This window comes from Electrona antarctica (assembly GCF_951216825.1).
Source record: "Electrona antarctica genome assembly, chromosome: 21".
NCBI classification, from domain to species: domain Eukaryota; kingdom Metazoa; phylum Chordata; class Actinopteri; order Myctophiformes; family Myctophidae; genus Electrona; species Electrona antarctica.
This window is the reverse complement of record NC_136802.1, coordinates 13602563-13617052: the sequence shown is the minus strand read 5'-3', so window position 1 is coordinate 13617052 and position 14490 is coordinate 13602563. Positions and strand designations below refer to the sequence as shown.

At 41.4% G+C, this 14490-nt stretch overlaps 1 protein-coding gene across 6 annotated transcripts in view; it reads right to left on the bottom strand.

Annotated features, from left to right (window-relative positions):
• The window catches only part of LOC306913674 (ELAV-like protein 2), a 46955-nt gene extending 36882 nt beyond the window's left edge, over window positions 1-10073 (bottom strand). For 2 of the 6 annotated variants that reach the window (XM_079490479.1, XM_079490480.1), the window contains exon 1: window positions 4158-4358. The gene's annotated coding sequence lies outside the window, so the exon portion shown is untranslated. Of the gene's footprint in view, window positions 1-4157; window positions 4359-9730 lie in introns of those variants that run through there. The other 4 variants (XM_079490478.1, XM_079490477.1, XM_079490482.1 and 1 more) reach the window with 4 other exon arrangements.
• Between the last annotated feature and the right edge of the window lie 4417 nt (window positions 10074-14490).

Sequence of the window (14490 nt, the reverse complement as noted above, 5' to 3'; positions counted from 1 at the left end):
CTCTGGCTCAAACTGGGCTAGATATTAGATTTGTGAATTGAATATCAATGCTCCAATGGTAGTCACAGAAAATGTAAATATACCCAGTAAAATATACACTCGAGACTAAAAAGGCAATTTGATAAGATAGATACATCATTATCTTTAACTACTTAAACATCCATCATTATCTTTAACAACTTAAACATCCAAAATATGGAACTGGGGTAAAATCAAAGCTACAATAAAAAAAATTATACTGAGGTTGGACTCATACCTTGCTTTGTGATGATATATCATAAACCAAATTACTATAGTGTGGTTTGCCCAGTGCCACCACATAAACAATACCAAAGCGTACCGCTATGCAAACTAGCAAAAGTGTAAACTAAATGGCTGTGCTTTGCACATACACGTTTCAATTGACTATATTCACACAGCAGCCATATTGCTCTCACGTCATTTGCTGGTTCGGAGGAAATGCCACTTCCTGGCACTGTAAAGTATGACTTAAGTGCAAAATGGCCACCCAGTGAATATGGTGAATGTCTTCTTCATGCCATATAAAAGAAGATAGTTGAAGAAATGCATAGTTGTTAAACGCATTTATTAACGGCTATAAAAAAAATACAGAGAGCAGCTGTGAGCGTTGGTGTTTCGTGATCACAAACCAAACTGCAGTTAAGTAGCACTCCTCAGGTTCTATCGATGTCTGCTCCCTCTCCAAACTACAATCATGTTCTATCTATTTCCAATGTTTTGTTGCAAATCACCCTTTTACAAAAAGTAGCATCCCTGCTCATCAATAACCATGCTTATGCCAGAATACTTCATTTCAAAACAAGTGGACATTGCACTGTTTACATGACAAACAATTAAGAGAATTGTGAAAATAAAACAAATGGAGGAAAAACAGTTGAGACTAAAAAGGCAATTTGATACCATGGCGTATATATATATACACAGTAGCACATGTGGGATATCTATACGAGTTGCTGTGATTCAGTGACAAGGTCCAAGGACACTGCAGTGCTGGCCTCCGGCAATGACCAGCACACACGGAGGGAGGGACACCCTGTGGCCAGCACACAAAATAGACACAGAGGAGGGAAGGGGAAGAGAGTCCCATGCGCCACCCACTGAGCCCAGACTAAGTCAACTGCAACAAGCGAATATTTAGAGAGAAAAATAAAATACAGAAAGAAACTAGAGAATAGAGGGGGATGGGATAGTTTTGAGGAGGACAAAGGGAGGGGGGGGGGGGTTGTTTTTTGTTGCCAAAGCCATCCCCCGTACACTAACCTAATTCTCTGACAGCCCTAGTGCACATTACTGCATAGCACACTGACGTGGCCTTTGGAAGTTCCTGCGTTTTAGTCGCTCTGTCAGCAGCCTTTATTTAGAAAAAGGCAAATGTCTTAACTCAATAATACATCAAGACAACCACTCTTCCCCCGATCGCTCAAAGAACATGAAGCCACTGCAATTGTAGAAGGCAGCGGAATGCTGAAGGGGGTAATGCCTGAAAGCTGTGGATATTAATAGAAAATATCATGGGAGGAGGATTCCCGTGCGATACCAAGAGAATGAAAATGCTGGACTGGGCATGAGGTCAAACAATGCACAATTTAATGGATAGGATGTGATGTTGGCCAGCATTAATGATGCTAAATGTGCCTGCACTCTCCATGAAGGCCGTAAACACCCAGAGCAGAGTGCTACTGAAGTGTAGTATAACATGCTCACATTATAACACATTGAAGAGTTACACTTAATTAGATTTAACTTAAAGCCTTAAAAGAAGCTTTTATGTGCCTGTATATCTGTTCGCCACAATTTGCAACACTAGATTTAGAAAATATATATATGCTGAATCTAGAGTAGCAACACCAACCGTTGACAGCCCATGCATCCAAACAGAAAAGTCCTATCTGATTAACATTAAACTCTTTTTGCATTTACAAAAAGCTTTTCTAGCTGCAAATTGTTGCATAAAAATCCACCGTAGACATGATATGAGCTATTTTCTGTCAAGAAATTCTGTGCAGGTGATATTTTTCTAAGTATTGGAGTTTGGAAGCGCTCGTTTTCAAAAATGCAACCTCCTGGCTGCAATTTCAAAACAGGTGGTACGCACTACGCAGGGCCGTTGAGGGATTCCCAACGAGAGCGTCCAAACTCAAAAACAGAAAAATGTTCACCTGCACAGACTTTCTTGACGGAAAGTAGCTCATAACATGTCTACGGTGGATATTTATGAAACAAACACTTTGCAGATAGAAAGCGGATAATTCAACCAAAGTTTAATACCGTTTAATACGATCAGATAGGACTTTTCTGTTTGGTTGCATGGGCTGTCAATGGTTGGTGTAACACTAGATTCAACATATTTAAAAAAAAAATAGTGTTGCAAATTGCAGCTACTCAATACCCCTCTCATTTGCCTCATTCACTTAGCTGGGGGGGGGACAAGAACCCCAGACTCATAGTAGTCAAGCAACACTAGAGTGCACCACACCCTCAGGCCTCGGCCAGTCTGTATTGCTGGCCCATGCTCTCCATTCCCACAGGCCACCTACGAAACAGTGCATCAGCAGTCTCCTACTAAATTAACTCGTCAGTTGCTGGCTTGATGATACAGGATATATTGGTGACCTTCTGAGTCACTGCAGACTACAGCTTGAATTCTTGACACAAGGCAGACCCTGCTCTCTGCACACTTGCCTGCTCAGTATTCAATGCCAGAAACAATAGTAAGTACCTAAGGAGCCAGAGACAATGGTAACTACTAAGGAGGCCAACTCAATAGAAACTATAGTACCACTGCTGAGAAGGAAATACTGCATAGCATTAGACTAAAAACCTGATTCTTAGCCTAGCATTTGCATGAACTCAAAGTGCACCGTGTACACAAATAGCAGTTATGGATGATGGCATCAATATGGTTGTGCTGATACAAGGAATAAACACGACATTGGCCTGCACAAAGATTCATCATGAACTCCATAGCTATGTCAAAATGTAGGGTAACACTATGCTGTGGGGACAAGTACACTGATCATTCCTTGGTTAAAACTAATGGTATAGCCATTGAATTTAACCCATCCGAGTCCCATTGTTTAATGGCATTACAATTGCAGGAATACAAAGGGGCCAATCATATTATGTCAAAGGAATACACAACTCACTACAGCATCTGCTGAATTCATGTAAATAACAGCCACATGTTGTGGCTAGGCAGCCCACACATTGGCACAGCATGAACTGGTTTATTATTCAATCAAAAGGTTATTAAAGGGCTGGTTTGTGGTTTCTTCGTGCGTGTTGGGGAGAGGAGCATGGTTGCTTCATTTGCAGCGTGAGCCCGTGACACACCTGTGTTGCGGAGAACAGCCGTGTGTGTGTGTGTGTGTGTGTGTGTGTGTGTGTGTGTGTGTGTGTGTGTGTGTGTGTGTGTGTGTGTGTAAAATTGCATAAACCTGCCCAAGTAGGCCTACTCTGAGACGGCATTAAACTGAGTTTAGCCAGGAAGGCAACGCTATACTATAGTGTCCTATATCCGAGTTCCACCATTAGTCCTCATCTCCGACCACATGCAGAAACACAGGTGGCGTTCATTAAGCTTAACAAATATCAACCCTGGCTGCGACGACTAGGGATTATGCTGGTTTTGTTTTAACTAATACAAAACAATATCTAGGCCTATACGGCATATCAAAAGAAAATGTTACTGCATGTGTGTGTGCACTGTGCAGTAACACCTACGGGTTAAAAACACATGTATGTTTGTATAAAGCATGGCGTCTGGCCATGCATGCCTTCTACAGGTACATGAAGCTAGCGTCAAACAAATGCATTGTTCTCGCCGTTGTGGCAGACGTATACGTGGTACATTACATTTGCAGTTTATATTCGACAGATATGACTAGAATGTGATGATATGACGTAGGCCTAGAGATTAATTAATTTCCATGAAGCCACTGGGGTTGGGTTGGTAAAGTAAAGCCACCTGCTGCTGCTGCTACACCCAAACTCCAGGCTTGGCTAGCTAGCAGCTCAGGTGCGTGGCGCGCACGTCATTTTTTTTGCAACTCCGGGCCCGGGCGACACTTTTCTTAGCTGAACAGAAAATGAATCACACAGCCAGCGTCACAGTGCTCACGTTCAGCTTAGCTTACCTGTTCTTGTAGAATAGTAAAGACTGGAGATACTTTTATAGCTTGAAAGAGAGCCAGAATTCAATTCAATTGCATGAAACTCTTCCTCGACAACTTGACGCTGTAGAGAACGGGGGGCGACGGCGGGTGCGCGCAGTGCACTAAGTAAACTAATTAGACCCTCGGCCAATCAGAGGCGGGACGGTCCAAATGGGAGGTGGACCTCATTTAGATGTCCAGGGCTGCAGGGATATACATTCAAATAAAGCTCATCTTTTAGATTGTGTTATGCCACTGCTGCATATTATGTCTACATGAAACAATGAAGTAGTGTACAAATGCCATGTGCTTTAGATCCATACTGGTTAGCGGTAGCCAGTAGTAGGCATTACAACTAAAAAGGCCTGCCTTGAGTAATAATAAGGGAGGGAATAGCAAGGATATAGCAAAGCAACGGATCCCTTTACGTCTCCAGCTTTTTTTTTGTTACCCAACACACTGCAGTCAAACAATAGCATTAGTTGTGCAGTGCACGGACTGCGCCTAACATGTGCAGCATTCACTTTGCAGCGTTGGAGGTTCAATTTCACCAAGTTACAGAGTAACCTGCAAATGCAATTAAATCCTTGTTTTTAGGGTCAAAACTATGTCCAATATGATCAATTCCATGTGTGACAATGTGCCATTTGGTCACGGTTGTAGACTTAAATGTATGAATACAATGTAATGAGATATAGATGAAAAAGGGATGAGTACCTATTTAATCGTCTTATTATTATTATTTTAAATCAGGTTAATTGGGTGCAGCTATTATCCCTCAATTGGCCTATAATTTGGAGTCCAAATAAGCTCAATTGCCTTGTGTTTAGGGCGCAAATCTGTTAATTGTAGAACCCAACATGCGATACAATAGCTAACTATAGCACGAGCCAGTGTCCCACGTTACAGCTCTAGGCCTATCCATGGCCATGCACACTATAGAGAAATAACATGGGCGAGAAATTAAGACGCTCGCCCATGATTTGAAATAACGTTTGCAGTAGGCTAGCCCAAACCATTTATGCCATTGTAGGTCCATCATCTGTCAACGCATAGCAATCCAGACTAGAAATCTGTCAGTCAAATTGAGTCAATGCAAATTGGATTCAGTTGAAATCGTTCGCGCTGACTTTGCAATCGCGTTTACATGCACTAACCTAGAGATGACAATGAAAGGCATGATCTATAGTCACTGGTTTCATGGAATGTGTGCACTAAAATATCCATCGCAAATATTTTAGATCAATGAGCAAATATGTAAAATATCTTACCGTTTCTATAAATGAAAGTTACGGACGTCCTTAGGCAAACAATCTCTGAATCAAGAAAACACCTGGTAATAGGTTGTAAAAAGACGAATTCCACTCTTAGTTCAAACTTGGAAACATAAAAGCCAACACAAACAAGATAAAATGAGGAAATTAAATATTTATTAAATCAAAATACAGAATGGGTTCCTTTCAGCAAATGCATTAAATAAAAGGAAATGAACAGAAGAAATAAAAGGAATCAAATAATTAAAAAAGTCGGCTTCTGCCCGTCTCGCTCTTTACAGGTGCGCCACACAAATACGCGACATCACTATGTGAAAAGCTATGTAAGGAGGAGGTTGTCTTTAAAAAGAAGATAGTCCTGTCAGCAAATATATAGGGCCGTATCACAGCAATGCTATACCTCTCCGCTCTCTCACCAGTCTCATCCATTCAACCTACACACGAGCACGCATGCACGCGGAAGTATACCGGGAGTAGCTCCATCCACCCTCGAGCACGTAGTGGTTCTTCAATGCAATTGGCTATAACGCGCTCCCCGTTCGGCTTGCCATCCTTCCGAGCCAAAGATGCGATTCGTTCTCACCAGAGTCATTCAAAAATGATCAAGCATTTACTTTAAAAACATAGAAATTGAAGTCAAGTGCTGCCATGCAGAGGCATGCACTGAAGCACGCATGCAGGAATAACAAAAATATCGGTGCCTTATATTCCATTATATGTGAAATGCATTCTTCTGCCACGCCTTATTGGGGGGGAAAAAAGACACGTCTCTCTTTGACAGACTGAGACGAAGCCGCTCATACAAAAGAACTAGCCTACAGGCTACAATCTTGCAGCCTATTCGATGGGTAAGGTACGGATTAAAGGCTACTTTGATATAGGCTATACCCTGTCCTCGATGCTCGTCTGATAATTGCGGTTCACCGTTATCTGCCCCTATTGGTTCTACACGTACAAGAAAACAAGACCACTACACGACTCAACACTGGATCTTTCATTGGGCTATACTGGCGTTCGGCATCAGCCGTTTGTGCCACGATGTCCCCTCAGTCTCCACGGATTCGACACTGTTGGAAATGAATAGCTCGCCGAAATAACTATCTGATATCGACATGTGCTTTTTGCCAAACACAAAATGCGTTTCCCTCATTTTCTATAGGACAGACAGTAGCAGGCAGCGCATTGTCACCGTTTTCAGCACTGGAGCGTTTCAGGACCACGGAGAGCGCACACGTTTCTGACAATGCAGCACGCAGCTTCCAGCTCTCTCCCCTGCGCATATTTGGAAGCATACATTGCCGGCGGTTACACAGTGTCACAATCACTCTACTATAGACCAGACCTATTCAACTTGAGAGGCAATACGAGAAAATGTGGTTTCGCCTGTCATTTCAATTTGAATAGCAATACTCGAGTCTTTACGTGTGCAAGACAGACGGTGTAATATGGTATATAGAGACAGTCTTGAAAAGGCAAACAGAATGAATTACACTATAGGCCTAATCCAACTAATTTTTAAATTGATGCTTTGGAGAGAAGAGCAACAGTTGAGTGTGGGAGGATACCAAGGGATGCTTTTCAAGGAAGTTCAGAGTTCTCCAAGAGTACACTATTGTAAATCTCCTGCTCACAAATGATTCGGAACTATAGAACAGTCAAACAGTTCCCTCCTACAGTAACAATTAAACAAATCTTACTCAAAAAGAGAACATGAGATAAGTTTAAATGCATGCAAGCCTACTATTGCAAATTAAGCATTTCTGCCCTCCTGACCAAACAGTATACTGACTAATGCAACAGTTACTTGTGAACACTGCACGTTGGATGCAGCATGCCATTAAAACCAGTCTTAGCCTCCTGTGTGAGTTCTGAATATAATGAAATATATTCCACCCAAAGGACAACACACACAGACAAAAATGATCAATCTCATTGGTGTTACTCTTTCAGTTGGTTTCATTATCTGCAATTGGTATAAAATATAAAATACTAGTCTATTACAAACAGGCAATCTATATTCATCACATACTTACAAATTGTGCAGACAAAATCTGAAAGTAATAGTTAATATTTGACTCTAGTTTCCCATGGTGATTCATAACTGTGGTTTTGAGAAAGGCGAGTTCTGTACAATAAATCAAGGAAAATAAAAGGTGTACAGTAAAATCCTGTGTTTAACTGTGTAAAGATGTTATCTTATTTCCATTGTGGAGGCCACAGAGGCTGCGGGAGCTATAGCAGCACCCGAATGGAATAGTATACAGCGGGTGCCACTGCCTATGGGCTATAGTTCCAAACATTGGAACTATCCCATTGAGATAGAATGAGCACTTCCGCACTCCATTGTTACAATGGGAGTCAACGCTATAGTGTCACCACTCTCTTACTAGATTACTCTGAATAGCACATATGTAACTTTCCTCTTATACCACGGATTTGAGCCTGGCTTCCTGTGCAAGTGCTAAAATGTTCACCATTGAACTAAAAGAGCCTTCCTGCTTGCTCAGGGGATAAATTGATAAATTGTATGTTGACCATTAGGTAAAAATCTGTGTCAGATCCTGTCTAGGTGAGACATGACCTTTGACACGATCTAAATATCTCAATAGAGGAGCAGGGAGATTAAATACAACCACCCCAAAGTTGAAGGTATATTGTGTTAACATACTCTACCGTACAAATTGGACAAAATTGCACTTTTTATTCATTAACCCATTCTGGGCCTTTTGGTGTTTTAAGCTTTTGAAAAATAGCAGATCTACAAGCTCATAGCGCGGCACCGAGTGCCGCACTATGAACTTGTAGGTCTGCTATTTTTGAAAAATCGTGAAAATGTGCCTCAAATCTTTGAATATATTCTTTCAGAGTTTCAGTTTAAATCTTTGCTTCTGGGGGGTCCGGTGGAACAACATATTTTCAGATGGGGGTCGGCGGCATATTACATATCATTTTTTGGGGGTCCTTGACATGAAATATTGAGAACCACTGATTTAGAAACATGAGGTTTTTCAGAAAAAATACATTTTAAAAAGACATTTTTTAAATTTCGACCTCAGGCCTAAATGGGTTAAACAAAGTTACATAGTATAGTGCCTCCCGCTTTAAGTCAAACTAAAACATAATGAATCACAGTTTTTGCCATTGGTTAAAATAAAAACTAAAACCTCATGTCTTGAACCTTATTATTTGTCATTGGCTGAGTCAATTAAAAAATATATATTTATATTGAACCACAGTGCTAAATGCCTCAATGTCACAGCTGCTCATGTAATATCACCATGCTGTGCATTAGCAGAAGACAAACACAAGAGGAATAAATCCTATGATCATGAAATGGAGACACAAATTTCTACACTCATTAAAATTGTTTATTACGTTAATTGTTCCCAAGTTAATCATTTCCAAATTCAGATTAATACATATCTCTGCTGTCAGGCAGCTTTGTCCATAAACTTTTCAGGAAATGGGGTAAAATAGTTTTAAAAACATCACAGACAACACTGTCTTCAATATTTGTAAAACCCACACAGAGTAAAGGGTGTTCAATAGCACTGATTTATAAAAAAAATAAACATAGATGCCCAACAGCAGATATGTTTATTTAAGTCTCACATGATTTCACTGAATTACACAAGTTACAAGTTTAACAAATTGATGAATAATTTCTCCTACTGCAGGTACTGCTGTGCCACTATAAAGCAGCAACCTAGAGACACAGACAAGGCAGAAAACATAGCAGTCAGTAATGTTGGCATGGTTTTGGTCACCTCCAAAACACTCACTGAACATACTGAAGGACTATGAAATGACACACTACCAGTGTTGTTTTCGTCTACTAAAACCAAGACGAAAAATGATCGACTACCTTTTCTCACTGACGAAAACTACATGGAAACTAAATGAAAACTAAGCTATGATGACAACAAAATATGTTGGCAATTTCATCAACAGATAAAAACTAGAGTAAAATGTTAGGGAGAGACTAGTGGACAAGCGGGCCAGTATAAGTAAAATACACAATTTTAGACTTGGTTGTGAGCTTGTAGATCTGCTATTTTCAGCAAGTATAAAATCAGCCATTATGATGGCATCAAGGCCAGAAAAAACACATTTTAGTCGACTAAATCACCTGTAGATTTAGTAGACTAAAATCTTGTGATATCAAGAGACCAAATAGAAATGTGCTGCCAAAAACAACACTGCACACTACTGGTGATAATTAGCCTGCAGAGCAACCATTTCATTTAGTAGAAAAGGTAACAATAATGAATTAAGTCTTACCAGACTGCAGTAGCTTGTGGACCATAAACCTCCTCTTATTGTCAGGCCCATAGAGCATGCTTCTGGCTTAGCTATGCCATAGCCAGTGAACACATGAAAACAACCATCTTGGTTCAACCAAAGAGACAACAAACAAAACAAAAATTGGGGGGGAAATCCATAATTGTTCTTTGCTGGTTACCAAAACATGCACATGCAACACTTCAGTCAAGTGTAAAGTGGTTTAGAAGTCACAGGAGGCTTTAAAACCCCTTCACAGAGAGGAGGAAGTGCATGAACAAACAACTCAGCCAGAACTCCAGGAACCTGTGCCAAACATTTCCCTGACCACACCCATCTGAGCTCTCTGAACTCCTGAAAGGGGCCGGACCCCCCCTTAAAGGCATACCTTTAACAAGGAAATAAATAACATTGGTGAATTAATTTCCACCCCTAAGGATTTGTTGAATTTATTGAATATTGAATTGTTGCATTTTGTGCAACACACACACACACGCACGCACGCACACACACACACACACACACACACACGCACGCACGCGCACACACACACACGCACGCGCACACGCACACACACAAACATTCCTCTCTTCTGAGCATCAGTAGATTTCTGTTCCCTGAGGCTGATGACATATATAAAGTGCTCCAGTTATGTTTCCGGATACTGGAATCTCGAACGCAATAGTGAGCTGCCATTATGTCATGCAGCAGGCTACTTACTGTCCATGAGCTGAAAGGTGGCAAAGGGGTTTATCAGGGGACTCTTTATTGTAAAGCAATATCACACAAATGGAGGGCAAACGCTAACATTCACACTTGACTGACTGTGTGGTAAAGGTCAACGTCCATAGTTCAGAGACACAAATATGTACGGGCACACCCCCGGGAAAACAAAAACAACACGGCCACGGTGCCAGCGGGTCGTTACCTGGCTTAATCCATCTGTGTAATGTGCATTGGCTGCCGGCCTGAGACATTCAGATCTTTCCTCATGTTCTTTCTGCTCCCTGGTCATCTGTATCACATGAGGCATAATGGATCCCGACCACTGCTGTTAAAGGTCAAGGGTGAGTATACTTGACCTACATGATCACTCATTGGCAGATAAAATGTCTGCAAACACAGCTATATTTCCTGGACACCAGGTGGTGTTTTTAGGGGCCTCAAAAGATTTGCCAAGATGTCAATAGTGGTTCCTGTGTGACATTAGCATTGTGTGTAATGTGCCTCTACTGTGTTGATTGCCTCAGTGTTGCATTTTTGGGTGATTATACTAATCCTCCCCGTTGGGACTGACAATGAAATGTCGGCATGTTCTTCATGACAAACAAAGACAAGGTAATAGGCATAATTGCTGTAAAATACCTCTGTAAATCCTGTTTCTGTGCTGGCCGTGATGCTGGGGAAGGTTCTTAAGATCAGGAAAAGGGGGACTGGAGTAAATTGAAAAGAGATGTTATGAATTTTAAGAATTTGGATGTTTAGAAGCATTATCCTACACTTTCCTATAACTGAACATGGTCTATATTTTAGAATCACAATGATAAAGAACATTGCTGCTCTTTTATGGGGGGAAAAGTATTTCTGCATATATTAGGGACTGTACTAGAGCTGGGGTGCCCTAGCTAATACTTAGCATGGGTTAATTGCAAATGTAACATGACTTGGCAAACTTCTTTAGCACAGACAGACTCATACTTTAATAATAACTCGCACAAAATCATGCAATGTTCTCATCTACTTATGAACCAGAAATGGTAGCCTTTCCATGGCACTTGCTGGTGTGTGTGTGTGTGTGTGTGTGTGTGTGTGTGTGGGGGGGGGTCATTGACTGTAGAGCATGCAATATAGGGTCCTGCTGGGAGGTATACACTCCCACTGTGACCATTAGGCTGTGTAATGCAAGCTTGAATGATGTCATAACATGAATACAGGGATGGTCATCAGTGACCCTGAGACTAGTGAGGATTAGTTATAGTGCTAACTACACAGTTTGATGGGAAACTAGATACTATGGGCTACACAAAGAGTAAATACATAAATCAATCAATCAATAAATCAATCAATCCTACATATTAGAATTGGCCAATGAGTCACTCTGACTCAAACATATAAACAAACCCAAGTATGCACATATAGGCATTATATGCCACTATGAATATGGAGATCAGGTTGTCCAGAGCCATGGCTCCGACTGATATGTCCATGAACGCATATAGATACGCCAATCCAACCATATATATCTGTATATGGGCATGTCAATATATATGCTCCAGATATTGGGTATAAAGGGGACAACAACTGACAGATACAGAGATCTCCATATATGGGCATAAAAGGGACACAGACAGAAGAAATACAGTCAGTTTCTTTGCCAGCAAATACAACAACCTTGTTTTTATTTTGTGACGGCACAGTAGCGTGATTTCTAGGGTTTCGAGGGTTTATTTTCTTTAATCTTTTTTGAGGGGTGCTAGCCCCTCCTATGTCCAGCTTTGAGGGTTTGTGTAAACACAAACATTGTGTTAACACAAACATTGATTGCTATTGACAATGAATGGCCAGCCTTGAGTATTTGTGTAAACACAAACATTGTGAAAACACAAACATTGAAGACAAAGGTGAGGACGCAAATTGTGATTGGCCGGAATGAGATGACGTATGATGATTGCCCCCTCGATTCGCACGGGTGTCATTTTTACAGGATAACATGACCACAAATTTGTTGTCTCAGAAAGTGAATGTCAAGAGAACTGAACAAAAGCACTTCCTTACACAACCAATTATGTCATGTTGGAACATGTTGCTTTGTCAAGCATCATTATGACGAGGGGCCATTTGAAAGCTTCACTGGCTTCTGTGGGAGTGAATGTCAGCAGTTGCAAATACTAGTAGCAGAGTGACATGTTTGATACACATGCACTCCTGAAAAATGTGTGCAATTAAAAGCACACATTTCACAAATTGCTTGGTGAAAGAAATAAGAAGCAGGCACTACTGGTGAGTATTCCCCCCACCCATCAATAGCTGATTGGGATAAATTTTTCACCACAAGTCAGACAAAATAAATCAAGCACAGTCACTTTGTCTACTGAACAAAGGAGACACTTTTATGGAAAAGCTGGTTCAATGGTGATAAAGGAAAAAAAATTACAGCATCAAAAACCAAATAAAACCTGCAAACAATTTCTTTCATCTAGATCCTCTGGGAAATACTGCTCGCAGTAGAAAAGAGCGAGGCTTTGGATCTTGGAGAAAATAGGGCATGAAATCTCAATTAGATGTGTCAAGATCCTGGGAAATTTCGATGGTCCTTTTTTTCCCTCTTCTTTTTTTTAAACACACCCCTGTCTCGTGGAGACACTGAGGAGATCGTGTCCACCCAGAGCTTCGTTCCCCCTTGAAATAGCCTGGCCTAACCCATTTTGGGCGGGAACCCCTTTTGGTGTTTTATATATGTTATAATTTAGCTATTGAAAAATAGCAGATTTACAAGCTCATAGCGCGCCACCGAGTGGCGCGCTACGAGCTTGTAGGTCTGCTATTTTTGAAAAATCGTGAAAATATTTATTTCAGAAAACTGGAGGATTTAGAAGATTTTTTTTAAATTTTGAGGTCAGGCCAAAATGGGCTAAATAATCTGATTGGAGAGCGGGACGGGCATGTCTCTCTGCGGGGTGCCGGGGAAGGGGGTTGGATTTGGAGCTATGGGGGCGAGAGGGGGCTGGGAGAGCAGGTGCAGGGGAGACGACTATCGATTTGGTTGTCCACAGATAAAATAAGAAATCAAGGGGGTTTTATGGGGCACACTACTCCTTGGCAAGCCTTCACAGCGTCCGGGAGATTAGAAAGTGAATTTCCCAGACAGCAAACAAAGGGCATCATTAAACAGTGGCCTGAGCTCGTTTGCCATTTTGTCTCTTTAGTGTGATTTGATCTGAGGCCTCCCTTTAAATCCAGATGTCGGGGAGGGAGGAGGGAGTCTGTGAGTTGTTGTCCGATTGAATGGCAGCAGTCTCTCTGTCTTTCGTGGAAAGAACTGCCCGCAAACAAATAGCCTGTAAAATATGTACATTGATTGAAGTACAATAATAGAATTACTAAATAGGGCATAGCAGTGGGCGTGGGCTTCTGGTTCCACTGAAAACTGTACTACTGTACTATAGGCAAGCCCTCCTCCCTGGTCTGTGTGTGTCTGTGTCTGTGTGTTAGGCTGTGCAACAGTGACACTTGGTGGTGAACAAACGCTATAACGCTATTTTCGTGCTCGGACACAGGGACACAGACCCAGCCACACACATAGCTGTCTATAGGAGTGGTTGCAACACTCAAAAAATATATTCACCTTTTTCCTAGGCTGTGTGTGCTCCACTTCCTGTCGATTTGATCCAATGAAATCCAATGAAACTGGTCAGATGACCAATGATGTCCAATGAAATCGACAGGAAGTGGAGCACACACAGCCTAGGAAAAAGGTGAATAGGCCTATATGAATATATAAATATTTTTGAGGGGCCCCTCCTATGCCCAGTTCTGTGCGTCTGTGAGTACCCCATATAGTGATGATTGATTGGCTGAGCACGGAAAGTGATGTATGATGATGTATGACGATGAGAGTACCCTATGACCTTCAACTATAATGACTTGGTGACAAGAAAACAGGATGTAGTTACTTGTGCGAGCAGAGCGCAAGTACTGTTTTCGGCTGCGTATGTCGGTGACTCCTTCGGCCAATAAGCGATTGTGAATTTTTGGTGGCA